The sequence below is a fragment of the Physeter macrocephalus genome, chromosome 12 (genome assembly GCF_002837175.3).
Source record: "Physeter macrocephalus isolate SW-GA chromosome 12, ASM283717v5, whole genome shotgun sequence".
In the NCBI taxonomy this organism is placed as follows: domain Eukaryota; kingdom Metazoa; phylum Chordata; class Mammalia; order Artiodactyla; family Physeteridae; genus Physeter; species Physeter macrocephalus.
Genome location: NC_041225.1, coordinates 72,886,936 through 72,897,317, shown reverse-complemented (window position 1 = coordinate 72,897,317; position 10,382 = coordinate 72,886,936). Strand labels below are relative to the sequence as shown.

Genomic DNA, 10,382 nt, shown 5'->3' with positions numbered 1-10,382 from the left:
AATCATTCTGAAAAGAAAATACTTTTATTATTCCATTTTCCAGATAGGTATACTGGACTACAAAGATATTAATTTGTTCAAAATCACACAGTAAATAAAAGGGGTGGGATTCAAATTTTTAAAACTTTTGAAATTTTATTATTTTTTAAAAATAAACTTTGTTTTTTAGAACAGCTTTATGTTCACTGCAAAATCGAGCAGAAAGTATGGAGATTTCCCATATGTCTTGTCCCCAGGCGTGCGTAACTTCCCCCATTATCGACACCCCTCACCAGAATGGCACATTTGTTATAATTGATGTACCCACATTGATATATCATAGTTACCCAAAGTCCATAGTTTACATTAAGATTCAGTCTTGGTGTTGTGCATTCTATGGATTTTGGCAAATGTATAATGAAATGTATACATCATTATGGCATCATACAGAGTATTTGCACTGCCCTAAAAATCCTCTGTGCTTCACCTATTCATGTCTCCTTTCCCTCTAAGCAACTACTGAACATATCCATAGTTTGTCTCTTTTCTGAATATCATATAGTTAGACTCATACAGTACATAACTTTTTCTTTTTTTTAATTAAATGTATTTATTTATTTAGGCTGTGTTGGGTCTTTGTTGCTGCGCGCTGGCTTTTTCTCTAGTTGCAGCGAGCAGGGACTACTCTTTGTTGCGGTGCACGGGCTTCTCATTATGGTGGCTTCTCTTGTTGCAGAGCACGGGCTCTAGGCGCGCGGGCTTCAGTAGTTGTGGCTCGTGGGCTCTAGAGCGCGGCCTCAGTACTTGTGGATCAAGGGCTTAGTTGCTCCGCAGCATGTGGGATCTTCCTGGAGCAGGGATTGAACCTGTGTCCCCTGCACTGACAGGAGGATTCTTAACCTCTGCGCCACCAGAGAAGTCCACTGCGTAACTTTTTCTGATTGGCTTCGTTCACTTAGTAATATGCATTTAAGTTTACTCCGTGTCTTTTAATGGCTTGATAGCTATTTCTTTTTAGTGCTAAATAATATTTTGTTGCCTGGATGCACCACAGTTTATTTATCCATTCTCCTGCTGATGGGCATCTTGGTCACTTCCAGGTTTTGGCCATTTGTGAATAAAGCTGCAGTAGACATCCATGTGCAGGTTTTTGTGTGGATATACGTTTTCAACTCTTTTGGGTAAATACCAAGGAGGGCATTTGCTGGGTTGTATGGTAAGAGTATGTTTAGTTTTGTAAGAAGACACCAAACTGTCTTCCAAAGTGACTGTACCATTTTGCACTTCTACCGGAAATAAATAAGAATTCCTGATGCTCCGTACTTCATCAGCATCTGACGTTGTCAGTTCTGGATTTTAGCCATTCTGATAGGTGTGTAGTGGTATCTCGTTGTTTTAATTTGCATTTCCCTAATGATATATGATGTGTAGCATCTTTTCGTATGTTTATTTGCTATCTGTAACTTCTAAATCTTTTTGACCACAAATCTGTGTATATTAAAAAAAAAAAAAAAAGCATGTGCCAGCAGATGGCACATGAGGAATTAACTCCCAAAATTAGAAGTGAGGAGCTGGCTGACATCAGGGGGCTGAGTGGCTGTGTGCAGAGCAGGCTGAAAGTGAATGCCAGAGGACTTGGATCTCAGCTAATGGATAGTATTCCAGTTATTGAACTTTCAGCAAGTGGACCTTTTGAAAGTCATGATCTTCTTTCAAAATATTTTTCTTATGTGAAAAATTAACTTTTGCCCAGTCATCCTCTTGAATTATTAGAAAAAAACTTTTCAGCTTGTTATGTACTGAACAGTATTACCCAAATTCATATATTGAAGCCCTAACTCCCAAGGTGACTGTATTTGGAGATAGGGCCTTTACAAAGGTAATTAAGATTAAATGAAGTCATAAGGACCCTAATCCAATGATTGATATCCTTAGAAGAAGAGGAAGAGACACCAGAGATTTACACAAAGGCCAAGTGAGGACACAATGAGAAGGCAGCTATCTGTGAGCCAAGGACAGAGACCTTAGGAGAAACCAACCCTGCCAGCATCTTGATTTCAACCTTCAGAATGTGGGAAAATAAATATCTATTGTTTAGGCCACCTAGTTGGTGATATTTTGTTATGACAGCCCCAGCTGACTAGTATACCACAATTAAATGCTCAATGGAAATAAAATGAATTTATCCACATTAAGAAACATCCAGGGTCTATTTGCTCTATAGAATTACAAATGGAATTCAATGGAGTGGAGCATGTTCAGTATCTTCCATTTTTTCCTAGCTCAAATCTTTCACGGGATATGTTGAGGGGTAATGATGAAGCTATTGGTTTTCAAGATATTTTTAATGATCCATCACAAAATGATGTAATGAAAGAACCTCACTTGATGGTGGAATATAATTTTGGCTTACTATAATAGAGGTGTGTGGTTAATTAAAGTAGAGGAACTGCATCTTGTTTATCATTGTCTTTTTACTATAATTTGATGTATACAATATTAAAAGTACTGACACATGAGAAGTTTTGCCAGAAAATATAAATTCTGCTGCTGTGAAAACACCTCTACCAACAAAATATACATTAAAATATAAAAATATTTATAAAATATATAAAATATACATGAAGCCTCAAATATGACATTTTTATCCAATTTTAAATGATTCAAAACACTTAGCAAATGACATGACGATGAAAGGAACACAGTTATGTTTTCTTGTCTCAAAAACTTTACTTATATATATTTATATCATGTTTCTTTGCATATGTATTTTAAATTATTTATTGTATAAAACTTTAACCATATATAGAAATAGAAGAGCATAATAAAGTACTTCACCATGACCCATCATCAACAATTATCAATACCTGGCCCATCTTGTGTTATATACTCCTACATACTTCCCTTTATCTTATCATTTCTGGAGCAGATATAAGATGTACTATTCCATCTGCAAATATATCAGTATGTTTCTCTGAAAGTTAATAGTTTTCTTTTTAAAGATACCCATGATATCATTATTATTCCAAAAATTTAACAGTAAATGCTTAATATCAGAAAAGATCCAATCATTGTTTAAATTTTTCCAACTTTCTCACAAATGCCACAATTATTTTTATATGTTGTTTTAAAAATCAGGAACCAACTAAATTCTAAACATTTCAATTAGTTGACATATCTCTTAATTCCCTTTTAATATAAAATATTTTGTAACAGAGCAAGTGGCTTGTTTCCCACTGAACAATGGAAAGACCAAATACTGAGGCAGTAGTCTTTTCCAGAAAGAAAAGGCTTTATTGCAGGGCGGCCAAGCAAGGAGACAAGAGGCAAAGCTCAGATCTGTCTCCTGGATAGGCTGTTGACTGGGGTATTTATAGTGGAAGCAGGGAGCAAGAGGGGGAGGGGGCCAGGAAATGATTGGTGGAAAGCAAATTGTAAGTTTCTAGAGTTCTCTGTGCAGGTGTGACTGTTCTTCAAACCTCATCATGGGTTGTATGTGCAGGGTTCATTATGTAACATGTAGATTTTAGTCATTTGAGGTCTAAAGTTTACTATGTCATTCTAGTCCTTCAATGTGCCTTAGCCTGTGTGATGCTTAGTCAGGGTCTGTCAGCAAGTTGTTTCCTTGTCTGTGGTTTCTCTGGTCCTCTGCAAAACAAGCTTGGTAGTCTCGATGTATCATTTTGTTTCTACCTTATGGGCCTTGTAACTTAGAGGGCATGGTTTCTGTTTCTCTCCATCTATCTCATTTTTAGGACTGCCCTGGTGGCACAGTGGTTGAGAATCTGCCTGCCAATGCAGGGCACATGGGTTCGAGCCCTGGTCCGGGAAGATTCCCACATGCCGTGGAGCAACTAAGCCCATGTGCCACAACTACTGAGCCTGCGCTCTAGAGCTCTTGAGCCACAACTACTGAAACCTGCGCGCCTAGAGACCATGCTCCACAACAAGGGAAGCCACCGCAATGAGAAGCCCGCGCACCGCAACGGGTAGCCCCTCCTTGCTGCAACTAAAAAGAAAGCCCGTGCGCTGCAACAAAGACCCAACGCGCAGCCAAAAATAAATAAATTTATACCAAAACTAAAAATAAAAAGATTACTTGCAACGTATCTGTTGAATCAGAAACAAGATTCTTTGTTCAGCAGTTTCCTACAGTTTAGCTTTTGCTGGTTGCACCCCTCGTGTGTCCCTTTAACATGTTCTTTTTTCTTTGTTGGAGGACTTATTGAGAGGTCATGACCAGCCTTTGACCTGCGAGTCGGGCCTGGGCAATCAGAAGCTCCTCACCCCCTCCTCTGTCCTTGGAATATATGTTCCACCCACTGTTCCCACAGCTGGAGCTGTTTTCAAGGATGCAACCTTGAGAGAGTAATGTGCTGTTGAGACCATCTGGACAGTGTACATGACTGAACCCAGCTAAAGCCTCTATGTCAACTTAAGATTCTGGTGGGCAGGTGTGAAGATCTACTTGTCTTGAAGCTGCCCAAAACAAACCTGGTAATTAAGTCCCCTTGCTTATTAAACCTGACAACTACCAATCTGAAGTGGTCTGCCTCTTTCTTGGATCTCTTCTTGCCTTCCATGTATAGGGGCCAGTTTCAGATTTCACCTGGTAAATTCCCAAGTTTGCAAACCAACACTCATATATATTTTTCTCTCCATTAGAACTGGAGGCTTGATGTGATTAGATTTATTCATTTCTCTTTTTGTAGCAATGCTATTTCATAGTGTTGTGTTTATCTAAAATGAAGCACATAATACCTGTTTTTCTTGTTTTCTGATGTTAACAGTAGTTGTTGATCAATATCTAGATTAATTAATTCATTAGAGTATATAAAATGATAGTACATATATTATTTTATTATCTGAAATTTTCCCTTAAAAATAAGCTTCTCATGTGCTATGCCATTAGCCAAAAACCCCCCCAAAAAAACCACAACAGTTATGGCAGAAAACAGTAGGATACATATTTAATTTTTTACATTTATTTCACAACATAATGAGTCCATTTACCAGCATCTTCAAATGATGAGCAATTAGCATTTTTTTAGCATCATGATGAACTGGTGTATTTAAATATATTTTAGGTATTTAAATTATCTTTTTTTTTTTTTTTTTTTTTTTTGTGGTACGCGGGCCTCTCACTGTTGTGGCCTCTCCGGTTGCGGAGCCAGGCTCCGGACGCACAGGCTCAGTGGCCATGGCTCACGGGCCCAGCCGCTCCGCAGCATGTGGGATCCTCCCGGACCGGGGCACGAACCCGTGTTCCCTGCATCGGCAGGCGGATTCTTAACCACTGCGCCACCGGGGAAGCCCTAAATTATCTTATTTTTGATGCTCAAATTTTTCTATCTTCACCCAGTGTGAGATTCATCAGTTACTACTGAGTCCTTTTGCATGACTCTAGCAGTGAGTTTGCGAATTTTTTTTTGCTATCTAAGGTAAAAGCTTGTTTTTCCATGCAGACATTATACAGTTCCTGCCATTTTTAAGGAACTTTGGTTCATTTTATAGGAAAATGATATATTAAGGCCAAAGTCTGAGCACTGGAAATATTCTTTGCTACCAGGTTGCCAGTGTTTTAAGAACTTTCCAATGGATGTGGATTGGAAAATACTTTTAAAATTTTATGTTTAGTGGTTGCATTTCAATTGAATTGTGTTTTGTTATTACTAAAATATTATACAATTAAAAATCAAGCTTGTTATACTATATTAAAATGTGTATATATATGCACATATATATGTATATATTTATCTGTTTCAACCTAATTCCTGGATACCTTAGGTAAACAACTAGAAACAGTCTTTCTCTATTTGTTCTATTTTGTAGTCTCTCTTTTTCTCTTTCTCCCCTTCTCCCCTGCTTCCTCTTACAGAACAGAATGAGGAAAGTTAGAAAACTTATTATGGCAGTATAATTGAGAAATGATGGACCAGGGTGGTATCAGGTGTTGAAAAACAGTCACATTTGGAATATATTCAGAAGGTAGAACCGGCAGCATTTGATGATGGATAGATTGTAAGTGTAGAATGAGGGAATGAGAGAAAAGAGTAACTGTAGTTTTTGGCATAAGCAACAGGGTGAATGGACGTGCCATTTACTGAGATAGAAAAGACTGGAGGAGAAATATATTTGAAGGGGAAAGGGATTGAGAATTATTTGGACTTGTCAAGTTTGATATGCCCATTAGATATCCAAGACCAAATATCAAGTACAGTTAGATAGAGCCCCCAACCAGAATGTAAGTTCCAAGAAGATAGCTATTTTTGGCTGTTTTGTTCACTACTATATCTTCAGAGCTTAAAAGAGGCACATATTAGATGTTCAATAGACATTCACTGAGTGAATGAGCAAACAAACAAGTAAATATGAAAAAAATATATCTTAGAACTTAGCAAATATGTCTCTTCTTATTCCAAACTGATACCTCTCCAGTCCATGTAATTTTAACCTTCTATTTGATCTTTACACAGTTTCAGTTAAGAGCAATCATGATACAGTAGCCCTATTTGCTTATTTATCTCTTCTATTGATTAGAATAGAAGAGATAAATAAGCAACAGTCAGTGGACCTTATCAGTCAAATTAACTATTTAGATTTCAGTCCTTTATTATTTTTATACTTGGTAGTTGGTCACCTAATATTTTTGTCTTTCCAAGGTCAAATTTGAAAGACAAAGAAAAACAAATGAAGGCTTTTTAAGGGGTTAATGGGTTCCCACTTTGGTCTTGACTGTAGTTAAATATCAGTCCCTGGTTGTTTCATAGTATGTGACTAGGGCATAGTAGCACAAAGTAGCTTTTTTACCTACTCAGATTATCTTTGGCCTTGCTCTGTTTGTATAAGATGGTTTTCTGTGTATTGTGTCCTATTTTAAGGATTTCATGAAGCTTATACTTGGTTTGCAAATAATTTCTGAGGTGACTACAAAGATGACACATTTATTGTCCTTTAACTCTGGTTTTCTTTGGGAATTCCCTGGAAGTCCAGTGGTTAGGACTCAGCGCTTTCACTGCCAGAGTCTGGGTTCTGTCCCTGGTTGGGGAGCTAAGATCCTGCAAGCCACGCAGCATGGCCAAATTAAAACAAAAAAAAAAACTTTGGTTTTCATTTTGGCCTCAGAATTTTTCGGAGAAGTGTCTTATTGTCTCTACTATCTTGCCAAAGCAGATGTTGGAAAAAATGAGATTGGCGTTTATTCTAGATGACTCATTACATCATAAAACTGGATTAGCCCTTGCAGACTTGGCAGTGAAGACCAAGTCATTATTTTTAAATTGTAGCATGGGTGGTCAGAGATGGTAACCCTCAGGTATGTGTGAACAAGAGTTCTCATTTAGGAGGAGAATGTGAATTATCCTCCTAAGTGAGAGAATGTGAATTACATGCTTTTATCTATCATGGTTTCTAGGTGCTTTACTATGCTATGAGTTTGAGATCTAGGTTTCATTTGCTATTACTTTGAATTGTTATCAATAGAAGCTGCTGTGGTACTGACTGATTTATAACTAGTTTTATCAAAATTTGTGCAGAATCCTGCAGAATTTTTTCTAGGTACTTCTGAATATAAACTCTACAGTCATGAATGAAGTGCTATTATAATATTATGCCACTATGATTGTATTCATTATTTAAGGGTATGCTATAATCAATACATTTTGAGCTGAATTCTGAAAAAAAAATTTTTTTAATTGTCTATTGTATAAATTCCTTTCTCAAACATGCGAGTTAATCCAGTAGTAATGAGCTTGCTATAAGGAAGTTTATACAGCTGGTTATTCAAAATTTCAGGAATCTTCTCTATATTTATGCTACTATCCAATTGTTCAGAGTGTATTAAATTAATATTTTAGGTTATAGATGCATTTTTCAGCCTTGTAAAGGTCTTGGTAACATAACCTTTTTTATGTTTTTCTCATACATATTCCTCAGAGGTATAATGTAAAATTATTTGTTAACTACAAACCAAGTAGTCTATCCTTCTAGAAGTCTTTTTCAAGCTTTTTTTAAGATCTGAGGTCAAACACCTCTTATAAGGCTTGAATCCCTAAGATCATTATACTGCATTTAAAAATTAATTTAATAATATGCTCATTAATTACAGCCTTTTATTTATTTATTTATTTTTTTGCGGTACGCGGGCCTCTCACTGTTGTGGCCTCTCCCGTTGCGGAGCACAGGCTCCGGACGCGCAGGCTCAGCGGCCGTGGCTCACGGGCCCAGCCGCTCTGTGGCATGTGGGATCTTCCCGGACCGGGGCACGAACCCGTGTCCCCTGCATCGGCAGGCGGAGTCTCAACCACTGCGCCACCAGGGAAGCCCACAGCCTTTTATTTTAAACATTTTTCATGTGAGCTCAGACCTTTTTACAGTGAAGAAAAGTACAATTTTAGGTAAATTCATTAGCATATGAGGAGAATGCCCGAGAGTGGGAGGAAAATAAACATGAATGTTGAGACCTAGAGAAATTTCCCAAATCAAGTGGGAATTCAAAGAAGAGTAATAGTAAAAAAGAGAAAAAATCAAGAGGAGACATAAGACAAATCTGATCAGGATGATCTTTTAAGGTGAAGGCAAGAATCCTGTCTGTTGTGGTTCTCAGCAGAACATGGATTCTAGTTTTTATGGTGCAGAAATTTGGGTTTTTTTTTTTTCCGCTAATGAAGATCAGCCTATGTATATTAGTGGAGACTGGGATAATGCAAACATAAATTTGCTTGTTTATCTTCTTCCCTGTCATATTGTTACAGAGAACTGAATGGGATACGTATAACATCTCATTTTATTTATTTCATTTGCCCTCAAAGTAATTTCTAATAAAGAGTAAAATGACTAAAAATACCTAAAATTTTTTCTTGAATAATTTAAATAGATTTATAGAGAAAAATTTGTATTTGTAGTTTGCAAATGGATATTATTTTCTAAATTGTTACACTCCTGCAGTGTGCTATGTGCTTGTGTATGTTCTTTTTGTTTTTTGGTTTTTGGCTTTTTTGCCCCTAAGCCAAAGAAACAAAAACAAAATTATAGTTGTGGATGAAGTTATAACCCTGCTAATATCATATGGTTATGATATAAAGAAGCATGAAGTATTGTTTTTCAACTGTTTAGGTTTATTAAGTTTATGAACTATGGAAAAGGAAGTATAGTACCCACAAACCAAGGTGGGGAAGTTAGATAAACTTAGTAGTTGACTCTTCAGTGAGGGTTAACTTCATTGTTTGTTAAAATTTGAGTAAAAATGCACATTTTACACATAACCATTTATGAGACACTTGATAACTCTCACCACATCTTCTTTAGAAAATAGAATTGACAAGAAAAAAAGGATGAAAAAGAGATAAGAGTTTAGTAAATTAAGTTACTAGTTTAAAAATGGTTTTGGATGTGGTTACTGACCATTTCCTATCATGAGCAATGATTAATCTGCAGATTATATTAAAAATATCACCTTTGAAATTATTTTATTGCCTTCATATGTTCTCAGAAGTGAGTAGGATGATTAAAAACGGGTATTTCAACTGCAAGATTTTAGTATTATGTAATTATTTACAGAGACACTTAAGGTGACCTTTCACTATTGGGACGAACTGCTCTCTGATATTAATAAGAATAAGTGATTTAACCTGCCAAAGAAACCTGATGAAAGAACTTCAGAAACTGTAGCTTTCTAAATCCTTCAAGGTTTATTAGTCTCTGTACCCTGACACAGCAACAAGCTAATAACTATAATGGATTACCTTCCAGTGAAGAAGGTATTTAGAAGCCAAATAGCCACAAAAATAGCTTACAGTATGTTAGGAGAATGAGAATTTTTATAGTAGAGTACAAACATGTAATCCAGATGTTGCTCATTAGTTCTAATACTATTAACTAAAATTGGAACTGAATAAGCCAGATTGTGAAATCGGTGCTGATTTAAATAGAGTGCTAGACAAAAGAACTCTCAATTTTGGGAAGTGATATTTATCCTGATGCAGTACCAGTGTGAAGGAAGAACTTTGGGGAGAAAATAGAATATTATATTTGAAATGTTTTGCAGATTTAAAATATAGTCATTTCATTAGACATCTGTTAATCAAGATAGTCTTCCAATAGAAAATTGAGTCACTCTTCAGTTGAGGGAGGGACCTAATTGTAAACACAGCAGTAGGGAAATGAACCCCCTAGGCTTCCTAGAGGCTCTGTATGCTTAATGGTGTCAGAGTTACCCCAGGGAGGTGACCCTCAGAGCAACTTGCACCTTGCTGCAGTTTTCAGCATAGGTCTATAGAAGAAAAACATCTTGAGGAGGGAGATATAATGTAGTGGGTATTCATTTGGCAGAGGATTTAAGCTGTCTCTTTATTGGGAGTAAGAATGCTAAGGGATTGAAATGTATGACTTGCATATGAGCCCCT

The 10,382-nt window shown here is 36.7% G+C and overlaps 1 pseudogene; it reads left to right on the top strand.

Annotated features, from left to right (window-relative positions):
- Window positions 1-1,508: 1,508 nt before the first annotated feature.
- Window positions 1,509-2,397, top strand: LOC102983265 (proteasome maturation protein-like; annotated as a pseudogene).
- The last annotated feature ends 7,985 nt before the right edge of the window (window positions 2,398-10,382 follow it).